Source organism: Macrotis lagotis, chromosome 3 (genome assembly GCF_037893015.1).
Source record: "Macrotis lagotis isolate mMagLag1 chromosome 3, bilby.v1.9.chrom.fasta, whole genome shotgun sequence".
NCBI classification, from domain to species: domain Eukaryota; kingdom Metazoa; phylum Chordata; class Mammalia; order Peramelemorphia; family Peramelidae; genus Macrotis; species Macrotis lagotis.
The window spans coordinates 47,725,343-47,739,450 of NC_133660.1; the positions used below are offsets into that span (position 1 = coordinate 47,725,343).

The 14,108-nt window shown below is 33.1% G+C and overlaps 1 pseudogene; it reads right to left on the reverse strand.

Annotated features, from left to right (window-relative positions):
- Positions 1-443: 443 nt before the first annotated feature.
- Positions 444-14,108, reverse strand: part of LOC141519108 (elongation factor Tu, mitochondrial-like) — a 61,923-nt pseudogene continuing 48,258 nt past the window's right edge.

The window sequence follows — 14,108 nt, forward strand, 5'->3', positions numbered from 1 at the left end:
CTTTCCTCCTCCCTACTGCTGACAGAAAGCAATCTAATAGAGACACTACATGTGTAATTATGCCCCAATAGATCCACATTAATCATGTTGTGAAAGAAAAATCAAATCCAAATGAGAGGAAAAAAGCATCTAGGGAAACAGAATGAGAAAAATACATAAGACAAATTTTAAAAATTGAACATAGTAAGTTTTCGTATGCATTTAAATGCCACAGTTCTCTCTCTGGATATAGATGGTATTTTACACCCCAGTCTTTTAGCATTGTCATTGATTATTGTACTGCTGAAATGAACAAGTCTATCATAATCAATCATCACCCAATTTTGCTTTTACAATGTATAATGTTCTGATTCTATGCATTTCACTTAAATGTTGAACTTTTTTCAAGATAATGGATCATTTCAGATTAAGGTTTCAATTAAGATTAATTAAGAAGATTAACATTAATCTTCCACAGCCATGACCATCTCCTTTTGGGTCAGAAGAATCTGAGAGTCCATCTCTTATGTAAGAGAGAACATGACACAAATAGCTCGGTTTGTGGTAGAAATTCACCTCCTTGCTGAGAATGTAAACCTGAGCCTCAACCTTATGATGGGAAGAATGGTTTTATCATCACTATGTCCCTTCAATTATGCCTATTTCATCTGGCCCTGAATTGACACACCAAAGTTATTTCAAGCCTCAGTTTTATCCAGACTATGATGAAACATTTCAATTCCTGTTACCACAAAGTGAATACTCTTACTATAGCCCAGGGATTCACATTTGTCTTCCTTCATCACAACATGTAACATCACATCTCTCTTGAATTTGGCTCTAATGGGGAGTCCCTCTCACCATTATGCTTCAAACAGGGGTGGAATAAATAGATTCTACAGGCAGAAGGTAGTGCTTTTTTAGATCCCTAATGGATACAGGTATATGAGTATCCTCAGCATCCAACAGTTTCATTATAGCATTCACCTCTAATTCTAGCTACCACTACTCTAGGGCACAAACAATGACAAGTGTTTTCTCCCTATCAGTAATAATTTCAATGAGCAACTCCACCCATTTCTAACTCTACTAACTCCACCATCTCATTGCCATGGACAGTATCTGTCTTGTTCACAAACATTACCATCAATGAGTTTGGCAAATAACAGGTACACCCTTGTCTGGAGCATGGGGCCAGCATCAGCTGACACTACCAGAATGCATCCATCCACTAGGGCTATGCCAGTGATGATACTCTTGACATAATCAACATTCTCAGGAGAATCAGTGTGTGTGTGTATAGTTTGTGTGTATATATTGAAGGACAATATTCTATATTGCTTGCATCAATGATGATATTTCAAATCCCTTCCCCTGTTGCATTGTTGATTTTCTTACATTTCACCCCACCACCCTCTGCTAGGAAAAAAACTGAGCTCTATTATTTCACTTTCTAAACTTGAGTTTCATGACTAAGTTCAGGGTGGGGAGGTACCAATGTTGGTTAGATGAGTGGAGATGACCTCCACTTTATTGTCCTTGTCCACTTAAGTCAGAGCTGCTATAATAGTGACCAGTTCACTACCAATGTTTTTGCAGACATTCTTTAGGGGAAATGACCATGGACAATATCATGGGTTATTTTAAGATTTAATTTAGTTTTAGATTTTACAAGGAATGACCATCTTCTTCTCTGGGGACACATCAAAATTAGGTTAAATCCAAACACTCTAAACATACTCCTTTTAATTGTCTTAAAAGATGTATATTTCTCAAGGGTTAAATGTATCATCCTGTGTGTAGATGTAAAGAGTTTACTGTTCAATAACTTTTTTTTGCTTCTTGTTTCCCTTTTTATGTATCTTGTGAGCCTTGTATTTGAAGATTGATTTTCTGATCAGCTAAAGTCTTTTCATCATGAAAATTTGAAAGTCTTCAGTGGGATTGAATGTCCACTTTTTATCCTGAAAGATAATGTTCAGTTTTGTTGATGGTTTGATTTTTGACCGTAATCCAAGGTCCTTTGCCTTCATGAATATAAATTACATGCCCTCCATGTCTTTAGGAATTGCTATGGCCTGTGTAATCCTGACTATGCCATCTTGTATTTGAAGTGTTTCTAGCTGACCACAGTATTTTCTCCTACAGTTGATAATTCTTCAATTTGGCTATATTATTCCTATGACCTTTAATGTTGGAATTTCTTTCAAGAAGTTATTGGTGGATTATTTCAATGATTATTTTACCTCTCATTTTAGAATAACAGGGCTTTCACTTTATAATTTTTGGAAGATTTTCCAGGCTTTTTTTGATCAAGAAATTAATGATCTTAGATCTATTTCAAGATCAGTTATTTTCCAATAAGTTACTTTCCATTTTCTTATTTTTTCTCTTATTTTCATATGATTTGATTAATTCTTGATGTTTTAGAGTCATTTGCTTCAACTTGCTCAAATCAAATTTTTAAAAGATTTTATTTATTTTGAGTTTTACAGTTTTTACCCCAATCTTACTTCCCTCCCCTCCACAGAAAGCAATTTGTCAGTCTTTGCATTGTTTCCACGTTGTACATTGATCTAAATTGAGTGTGATGAGAGAGAAATCACATCCTTAAAGAAGAAACATAAAGTATAAGAGATAACAAGTTCAGACAATAAGATATCAGTTTTTTTTCTAAATTAAAAGGAATAGTCCTTGAATTTTGCTCAAACTCCATGGTTCTCTTTTCTGCATACAGATGGCATTATCCATTGCAGACAGGACCAAATTATCCCTGATAGTTGCATTGATGGAATGAGCAAGTCCATCGAGGTTGATCATTTCCCCCATGTTGCTGTTAGGGTGTACAGTGTTTTTCTGCTTCAGCTCAACTCACTCAGCGTCAGTCCATGCAAATCCCCCCAGCTTCCCTGAATTCCTATCACTCCGGGTTTCTAATATAAGAGTAGTGTTCCATGACATACATATAGCGCAGTTTGCTAAGCCATTCCACAATCAAAGGACATTTACTTGATTTCCATTTTTTTGCCATCACAAACAGGTCTCCTATGAATATTATTCTACAAGTGAGGTTTTTACCCTTTCTCATCACCTTTTCATGGTATAGACACAGTAGTGGGATTGCTGTCAAAGGATATGCAAATTTTTTTTTCCTCTTTGGGCATAGTTCCAAATTTCTCTTCAGAAAGTTTGGATGAGTTCAAAACTCCACCAACAGTGTAATAGTGTCCCAGATTTCCCACAACCTTTCCAACAATGATAATTATCCTTTCTGGTCATATTGGCCAGTCTGAGAGGTGTGAGCTGGTACCTCAGAGAAGGTTTAATTTGCATTTTTCTAATAAGTAATGATTTAGAGCAATTTTTCATATGAATAAGGATTGCTTTGATCTCCTCATCGGTAAATTGCCTTTGGAGATCCTTTGACCATTTGTCAATTGAGGAATGGCTTTTGTTTAAAAAAATCACTCAGGTCTCTATATATTTATGAAATGACTCCTTCATCGGCAATATAAGTTGTAAACATTGTTTTCCAGTTTACTACATTTATTTTGATCTTGGTTGTAGTGGTTTTATCTGTGCAAAAGTCTTTTAATTTAATATGATAAAAATCATCTAGTTTGTTTTTAGTCATATTATCCATCTCTTCCTTAGTCATTAACTGCTTCCCTTTCCATAGATAGGTAAACTAGTCCTTGTTCTTCTAATTTGTTTATAGTATTGTTTTTTACGTATAAATCCTGTATCCAATTGGATCTTATCTTGGAATAGGGTGTGAGATGTTGGTCTAATCTAAGTTTCTTCCATACTAACTTCTAATTTTCCCAGCAATTTTTATCAAAGAGAGAGTTTTTTATCCCAATAGCTGGACCTTTGGGTTTATCAATCAGCAGATTACTATAATCGTTTTCTGCTATTGAACCTAGTATATTCCACTGGTCCACCTCTCTGTTTCTTAGCCAGTACCAGAAAGTTTTGATGACTCATGCTTTATAATATAATTTTAGATCGGGTAGGGCTAAGCCCCCCTTCTTTTGCATTTTTTTCATTAAATCCCTGGAAATTCTTGACTTTGTATTTCTCCATATGAATTTACTTACAACTTTTTCTAACTCATTAAAGTAAATTTTTGGAATTTTGATTGGTAGGGCACTAAACAGGTAGTTTAGTTTTGGTAGAATTGTCATTTTTATTATATTAGTTCTACCTATCCATGAGCAGTTGATATTTGCCCAGTTATTTATATCTGATTTAATTTGTGTGGGAAGTGTGTTTTTAATAGATTTTTGCAAGGCAATGGGGTTAAGTGGTTTGCCCAAGGCCACACAGGTAGGTAATTATTAAGTGTCTGATGCCAGATTTGAACTAGGTACTCCTGACTCCAGGGCTGGTACTCTATCTTCTGTGCCACCTAGCCACCCCTCAAATCAATTTTTTAAAGAATTGTTTTCTTTGGTTAGATTTTTTAAAATCTCAATTTCTCTTTGACCAGTCCTGCTTTAAAAGGAGTTCATTTCTTTCAGTGAACTTTTTTCCACTTTACCAATTTTATGTTTTAAGGAGTTTGTTTCATTAATCAATTTTTCTGCTTCCTTTTCCAAGCTGTTGACTCTGATAATTTTTGCATAACTCTAATTTCTTTTGCAACTTTTAAATTTTCCTCTTTGATTTGATTTTTAAAGTCCTCTATGCCATTTTAAGCTAAAGGCATTTTTTAATGGTTTCAATTTAATTGAGATAAGTAAGGAAGACATGAAACAAAGGCTCTTTTACATATTTACAAAAATCAGACTGGGAGAAGACTCTCAGAGTTTCTGGCCAAAACAAAAACATTTGCTATTTGCATTCACTCTGAGCCCATCAGGGCCCCAAAAATGATGGAGTGGAGCTTGGATTAGATCCTATTACTAATCAATCAATGAAAGTCAGTAAATTTGGAACGGTAAATGCCAAGCTGTCTTCACAAATAACAATGGTAAAATTTTACATAGTAAAACTTTTATTTTTCACAGTGTCTTTGTGTGTTTGTGTGTGTGTGTGTGTGTGTGTGTGTGTGTGTGTGTGTGAGTTTGAGTGTAGGTTTGTAGTACTAATGAAGATGGTGATAGTAGAAGTGGTGATGATATTGTTTTTCTGTTGTTTGTGTTCTTGTAGTGTCCCTTTCTGTTTAAAATAATCTATTTCAATGTTCATTACCTAGATTTCAGGAGAGAATATATATATGCAAACCATTATACCCATTGATTTGATTTTTTTTCTCTGGTTTGCTGACCAACAATGACAATTTTCCAGCATCTGAATGCACTTGTCTTTGAAGGGGCATCCGTCATATTTATTTATTTCCAGTGTAATAACTTTAAAATAGATATTTCTCAAAGAAATCTTTCAAAGCATAATAAGGATAATGTTTCTAAATAGGTTTGTGGTTCAATCTACAGTTGGGTAGAGCCATTATATACATTCAACAACAAGCAAAATGAATGGCTCTTTGAGTTTTTAGGCATTTTTAATTATGATTCATATTTATAATGTGGTATTCAGTTTTATGATTTTTTTCTAAAATCATATCTATACTATTTGCATATACATCTCTGTATTGCTATATCTATGTCTGTATCCATATGTGTATATATGTAAATGCATGTATTTTTGTGTAAAGTATAAATGATCTCGCCTTCAAATAGAAATAGTTATACCAAGATTCTTTATTCTAACTTTTTATTTAATATTCAGTACAGGGCCAGGTTCTTAAGATATAAATATTAGATAAGAATTTTCAAAAATGTATTAAAGGTTTTATGTTTTCTTTTGGTTTACAATGCAATTTTCTTTCTAGTTTTGGAAAATGAAAGAATAAGTTAGAAATACTATGAACAAACCAATATGCTTTACAAATACTTTGTGCAAATGTTTTTAGAATATTTTTATATTTAAACACATATTCCATATATTGTTCATGTTATGTGTGCATATATATATACATATAGATAGGTAGATATACATATTTATATCAATACCTATATATATCTATATAATGTGGATAGATAGATAGATAGATAGATAGTAAGATGGATGGATAGATTGATACAATCAAAAAGTTAGATTTGGGACTCAGTGACCTATGTGTAAATCTGATCTTTTCTCTTTATTTCCTCTGTGACCTTGGCAACTCACTCTACTTCTTTATATTTCATTAACTTTATTTATGAAATGAAAAGGTTGAAGGAAATTATTCTTTGTACCTCTCCTACATCTGAATTCTCTTCTCTAAAATTTTTCATAAAGTCTCTGATTTTTTAATTTAAACTCTTCAAGATCATATTGTCCCATGAATCATTGTCTTATACTATCACAGGCAGAATGTTAAGTAATATTTTTGATCAGCTTTCAGCTTGGAATCTGAGAAAATACTTCAATTTTACAAATACAAAACTATTTTCTAATTTAAATTAATATCTATGACTAATTCTTTGCCTATATGCAATTCATGTACTAGATGTCTTAATGCACTTATGCAAAGGATATTGCCAAGAAATTATCATCCAACTATTTGTCCTATGCAGACAAAATCTTCAAATGACTCCAGCCTTGATTATGTTAATAGTTAGATTCTTTTAAACCATTTACATCATTTTTCCCCTTATATTTTCATAGAAATGCAAAGATAATTAGGGGAAGCAGAGGCTAACACCAGACAGGAATTAGATCCAGTGTTTAATTTGAGGTCATGGGGTTGTCTTGAAGTGGACAATGGCAGAACTTGCTGAAAACCTTCAAGTATATGAAAACTCTTTCCATTTGACTTCATATTATTATTGAGAATTTATGTATTTTCATTAATCTGTTCACAATACTGATTTGATAGATATATATTCTTTAGATGTCAGAAAAATATTATTGTTATTCCTATTTTGTCTGTAAAAATCTATATACTTTCTCCTTATCCATCCATATTTCCAGAGAATGTGAGGAAACTCTTTTACTTGCTTAGTAGTAAAGCATGCTGGTAAATAAAGATTTGACTTTTTATCTATTTTTAATATGTGCATGCATAAACCATATCTGTTCATTTTTTCCTTAATGATATAAATAAAATGTATTTATAAAGAATTTTCTTTGTTTCAAAATTGAAATATTTTAACATAGGTAGACTAAATACTTTTAAAATAAAGAGGAATGCAATCAACATTAGTCCCCATTGCCTAAAATATTAGAAATCTTAAGAGTAATTCATAAAACTTTTGAGAAATAAATATATTTTTAAATTTACAGATAAATGTATAACATTCTCTGGACTCCTCCTCTAACATGTTTTTACAAACCCAGATTGATACTTAGAAGGTGAAAACAGGCACCTTGTAGTTTCATATCCCTAAACCTATAATACCTAAATACCAAGTGTATATCTCTTTTATTGTTAGAAAATTAAATTGGCTTAAAGTAATAACATATGAAAATGACATAGGATGAATAGTAGTTACAAAACATTCCACCCATAAACATGAAGAATAGTCTATTGCATGAGAATAGCAATAACAAATATAGACACACATACCAAGAACAAATATGTCACAACTCAGGAAATGCAGGATGTCATTCTTTTTTGCTTCCTTGTGAAGTTTGGGTACAGCATCTCTACTGGATGGTTTGTTGTTCTGGTATGTGAATATTATTTCTCTCTTCAACCTAATTCTGCATTGCCAAAGCTGTCTTTTTGTTTAATTTTTAACTGACTGTCTTTGCCTCTAGAAGATGATGCGACTTTGAATCTCATTTTTTCTGTGTCCATATCTATCTGGGGTTGTTGGGCAATGTTTCTACTCATTGATACTAGTTAAATAATTCTGTTTTAAAGCATCCAAGAGGAGAAGAAAAGAACAATAGCACCTTACTCAATCTTGCCATTATTATCTTCTGCTAAAGGCATCAATGTTCCATAATATTGATGCTGGCTTGAAATACCTTGAACTTTCCAAATGTAGTTATAATGTTACTGATTATTGAAACCACCTGGGCAATGACTAATTGCCATCACATCCTATAAAAAAGGAATAACAAAATTATTTTTGTTGTAAATGATATTTTCAAAAATCTCATACTCAAGGAGAATCTGAATTTTTAAGTTTTAAGTAAATAGAGGCTACCTCTTTTTATTGTGTAGTACTTCCTGATAATTTGTTTTGGAATTTTTTGGTTTCTTTTTACAGATTTGTAGCAACATTGCATCAAACAAGTCTATTGGTACCATTTTTCCAATAACATGTACTTACATTATACCTCTTTTTCACATTTTGATAATTCTTACAAAATTTCAAACTTTTTCATTGTTATTAAATATTTTAGTGTGATCCATAATTAATGATCATTGATTTCACTATTGCAAGTTTTTTGGGTTGCCATGAACTGTGCCCATATAAGATGACAAGCTTAATTGATAGTTTGTGTTTTGATATCTGCATGTAATGACCATTACCTCATCACTCTCCACTTTCTCAGATCTGTTGCCTGAGAATCAACAGTATCAAAGAAGATCATAAAAACTTACTTTATAGTAAGACAGACAGACTCCAATTTTGAAAGAAATTCTATTCTGGGCAAATTTCTATCAGAGTATTGTTTGCTACAGAGAAATATTTACTGAAAAGATTAGTCAACTGATGTGGCGAACTTCACTGTTGTATTATTTTAAGAAATTATCACAACTATCTCGCCCTGCAGCAACCACCATCTTGGTCAGTCAGCAGGCCATCATCAACAAAGCAAGACCTGTCACCCGCAAAATGATTACAACTCACTGAAATTTCAGATACTTTTATTTATTAGAAATCAAAAATAATAATAATGTTCATATATGAAAAAATAGAAGAACCCCGTTAACATCTAATTTATGACAAGGGATCAATCCAGAGAACATCACTTCCTTTAGAAAATGATTTTCAGGTCTTAAATGACAAAACAAACAACAGCAAAATGTGATAAAATACAGGACATTGTTCAGATTCAGGTTTTTCTCTAAGGCATAAATATAACTATATCAAAAACATTTGTCTAAAGAAGAATATAAGCTTAACAGTATATAATAAATCAATAAAGCCGACTGGTTTTAGCACAAAGATAAATACTATGTACGTGGAAAATTAAGTGTTGAGAAAGAGTTGGGGAAAGAGTTAGGAAAGAGTAAAAGGAATTTTTTAGGGATTTATTTTAATTAATTTAAATGTTTAATTAATTTAATTTTTATTAATTAATTTATTTACATTTTTCAGCCATGTGCACATGTATATTTTTAAGTTACAAATTATCCTCCCACTCACCCTTCCCACCTCTCTCCCTTCAGCTGCAAACAATCAGGTTTGCCTTGATATATATTTTGGATAAGCATATTTACATATTAGTCAGTTTCAGTAATAGGAATTATGATTAAGGGAAGGAGATACAAAAGAGATAATTTTTATAAAATCTTTATCAGAATCTGAAGGGCTGGTTTTTCTTTTGTTTTGTTTTTTATCCTCTGGATGGAAATAAAATCATACTCAATGTAATACAGTTGTCTTAGCTTTCTGAACTGCTGAGAGGAACTCCTTCCATTAAGGTTGAGGATCTCACAGTGTTGTTGTTAATGTCTACATTGTTCTCTTGACTCTGCTCCCATGAAAGGGAAAATTAACTAATTTTTATAAATAATTGCTTATATGGGAAGATAGACAGCTAAGGATTTATGATGATTCTTAGGTTGTGCATTTTAATAGAAAGAGGAAAAGGAATGTTGTAAGGGTCAGGGATAATGAGCTTTCTTTTGCACTCCTCTAATTTGAGATTTCAAAGGAATATTCACTTTGAAGTGCTACTTAGGCAGTTGATGATAGAGAACCAGAGTTCAGGAGAAGCAATAGGGTTAAATATAGAAACCTCAGAGTCATCTGCATAGAAATCATAATTGCACCCTTTGGTAACTTGTGAAATTTATTAGAGGGTTAGTTTTGTTGAGTAGAATTATCTCTGTGTCTTCATATTGAAGAGGTTTGTACCTGAATATATACACTGAACACTCCTTATTTGAGAAAAGTATATATTAAACTCTACTGATTCTTTTATTAGAAATCAAAAACAATAATAATAAGCAACAAAATAGTCATTGGTGTGACTGTAAATATATAATCTGATCTTCAAAATCAATTGCAAAATCTTGGCAGTTGTCTGCTCAGATCAAGGATATTTAAAATATGTATGCAGATCAATAATGCCAAAAGTCACAAGGGCAAAAGATAGGCAAATGACTAGCTTAACTTGGGATGTCTACCTTGTATACTGATCTCTTCCTTGATTTTTTTTTTCCAGAAATCCTCCAGAGCCTCTGATTCCCCATCATTTAAATAAAGACACACATGCACACACAGAGGGAAAGACAATCTACACTACTTTGGAATGATTATTTAGTCTGAATTGACATGGTTAATGATAAGGACTATAGTTATGGCTTGCCCTGAAATCATTTTAATTTTAATTCCTTCTTACTTTTAATTATTTCCATTTATCCTTATCCATATATATTTTATGTACATATTCATTTGCTTGTTTTCTCTCTCAGTAGAATATTACCTCTCTGAAAGCAAGTTGCTTGTTTTTGCTTCTTTTATATTGGAAGACTCAGCTCAGTGCTTGCAACATAGGAGGAACTTAATAAATGTTTAAAAAATCATTGCCTGATCCATTTCAAGGCAATGATTGATCTCTGACCCTAGGATTCCTCCAAATGCTTTTGTAATCTTTATTTTAGCCATCAGACAGAACTAGGAATTATAAATCTATCTTGTCTTTCCCTAGCATATCTCTAATGTTGTTTAACATTTAACATTAATGAAGTTTTAACATTTTTATCAGTGATTGATCATTAAATCAAAATTATTTTTACTTCTGTGATAGGCATAATTACATGTTGCCTGGAGTCTTTGTTCAGAATCTCTGTGATTGTGAGTTGTGAACCTGATTCCAAGCACAGAATACAACTTCTTTTCCTCTCATATCCATTCATATCTTCCCTCCTCATTTTAGGATGCCTAAACTACTTGTCCATGTGCATTCAATATGACCCCAGGAATTTTTTTTTCTCAGCAGAAGCTACTTTCCTTATGTTCTTATATAAATTGACACATACTGCAGGGGAAAAAAGGTATATTACTTTTTATGCCCATTTAATTTCCTCCAAAAGTCTATCATGTCTAGATTTTCTAACATTCTATTTTCTTCCTAAATTTCCTTCTTGTTTATTTTATGGTTAGATTCATCTGTATCTGAGAGTGGGAGGTTGAGATATCCCAACCCCTAGAGTTTTGCTGCCTGTGTCTTCCTGTAACTCCTTCAACTTCTCCTCTAAGAATTTGCATGTTATACCACTTGATGAATAAATATTTAGTATTGAAATTGTTTCATTGTTCATGGTAGTATTTAAGAACATATAATTTCCATCCTTATCTCTTTTAATACTATCTATTTTTGTAGCTTCTTTGTCTGAGATAAGGATTGCTAATCCTGCTTTTTTCGCTTCAGTTGAAGCAAAATATATTTTGCTCCAATTTTTTTTTCTTTTACCCTATATGTATCTTTATGTTACAAATGAGTTTCTTTTAAGCAGCATATTTTAGGATTCTTGTTTAAAATCTACTCTGTGATTCATTTATGTTTTATTGGAGAATTCATATCATTCCCGTACAAAGTTATAATTACTAACTCTTTATTTCCCTCCATTCTGTCTTCCATCCATTTATATTTTCCCCCTTTTAATCACTTTATCCACATTCTCCAGGAATTATTCCTTTATACTACCACCTTAAATGTCTCTGCCCACTTAGATCCAAGCTCCCCTCCCCTTTCTTTCCCATTTTCCATTGTCCCTTCTTCCTTCCCCTCCTTCTGTTAGTTTATTCTTTTCTTCCCCCTCTCACTTTCCCCTTTTAATACTTGAAAGGTAAAATAAGTTTCATAACTTAACTGAATGTGTTTATCCCCACCCTTTTTAAGGAGATATTGTTTTTAAATCATTCTATCCTAGTCCTGAATAAGTCATGAATGTCCATCACTTCTGCCTAAGTGCATCTCTATAAAAGAGTTACAATACTCAAGATTTATGAGAATTTTTCTCCCAGGTACTGAGTTTCATCTTATTGGATAGCAGTTTTTTCTTTTCTTTTCCCTTTTTTTACCTTTTCATGTATCTCTTGAGTTTTCTGTTTGAAGTCCAAATTTTCTATTTAGTTCTGATCTTTTCATCATGAAAAGTTGAAGGTCTCCTATTTCTTTCAATGTCCTTCATTTCCTCTGCAAGAGAAAGTTTAGTTTTCTTGGATAGTGAATCCTTGTCTGTATTCCAAACTCCCTTGCTCTTCAGAATATCCCAGGTCCTTCAGTTTCTTAATGTCAATGTAGCCTGCTCCTGTGCACACCTCACTGTGGCTCCTTGGTGTCTAAATTGTTTCTTTCTGGCTGTTTGTAGAATTTTCTCTTTTATCTGATAGTTCTGGAATTTGGCCACAATATTTTTTGTTGTTTTCATTCTGGGACAGCTTTTGTGAATGGATCAATGTAGTCTTTCTATAACTATATTGCCCTCTGGTTCCATGGTATCGGAGAAATTTCTGTAATATTGAGTCAGATTTTTATTTCCATTCATTGTTTTCATGAAGCCCAATGATTCTTAAGTTGTCTCTTCTGGAATTATTCTTGAAGTCAAGTTTTGCCTATGAGGTATTTTACATATTTTTTTTATTTTTTTGATGTTTTGGTTTTATTCAGTAGATTCTTGTTGTCTAATGAAGTCATTCATTTCCACAAATTCCATTTTTTCAGAAGAATTTTCTTCTTTTACCATTTGGAACTCCTTTTCTGATTTATCAGTTATATTTTTGAAAGAGTTTTCCATTTGTCTACTTGAGGTTTTGAGAGAATTATTTTCTTTTTGCATTTGTCCACTTGTATTTTCTAAGGTTTTGTTTTATTATTGCAAAGTGTTAATTTTCTCTTGAATTTTTTTCCCCAAATTTTTCTAATTGATTTTTAAACTTCTTCCTCATCCCTTTTAAGAAATCTTTCTGGGTTGGAGAATAATTTATATTCTCCTCAGAAGTTCTATCTCTCTTTGAGTTAGGGTCTTTTTCTTCAAGATAGCATGCAGTAGCCCCCCCCACCCTTTTCTCTGTCCATTCTTCCTTTTCCTAAGATCTTATGTTGGTTGTGGGTCGGGCCAGTTTACAGGTCTTTGGTTTTGAAAACCCTAGAGGCTTTGCTTACTGGGCTTAATAATTTCAAATAGGCCAACCAGTACAGAGTGCTAGATGCTTTCTCTGGAGTATCTGTGAATTTCATTTGTGGCCCACTCCCTAGGCCTGGGTTGGGGGTGAGGGAGCAGTGGAGTCGGAATTATCCTTGCTCAATGTGGGCTGGTTACTTGGGCTATTTATTTAAACTTATTATTAACAACACTGAGAAAGATCTACTGCCCATACCTGAACCTGGGGGGGGGGTGTTACTGTATTTGTTCTGGGAAGAGTCCCTTTCTTTCACAGGTGGCTCTTTTGGAAACACTGGTTCTCCACAGAAAATGCAGGACACATGACCCTGCTCTTCCAAGCCAATGGGTTTGAGTAGATGGATGTCTAGTTGCTGTGCTGGAGCTCTCCCTCCCACCTTGCTGTTCTCCTCCCTGTTCACACATCCATGGCTTCCAAGGGTGTTCTAAGTTCAGTCCTGGGTCTCACTCCACTACCCTTGGACTTGATCTTTGCTCTCTGCCCCTGGCTCAGCCATGTTTCTCTGAGACAGACCTTGTTGGTAGATGTTCTTCTTCTTTGCTCTTTCTGGATTTTGTGGATTTGAATTCTGTAAGAGTCTTGATTCATATTATTTCTGATTGAAATACAGGAAATCTTAGCATAGTGCCTAGCTTCTCTCTACCTTCCTGGCCAAAAGTCTGTAACTATATTTCTTACTAAACTATGATGTATTTTAGAGTAGATACTATATCTTATCTAAAAGTTTCAGAGTCTATCTGCATACACATAGGTATAATGTATATTATATATGCATATATAATAATAAATGTCAATATAAAATAGATCAGTGGATTAGAATAGATA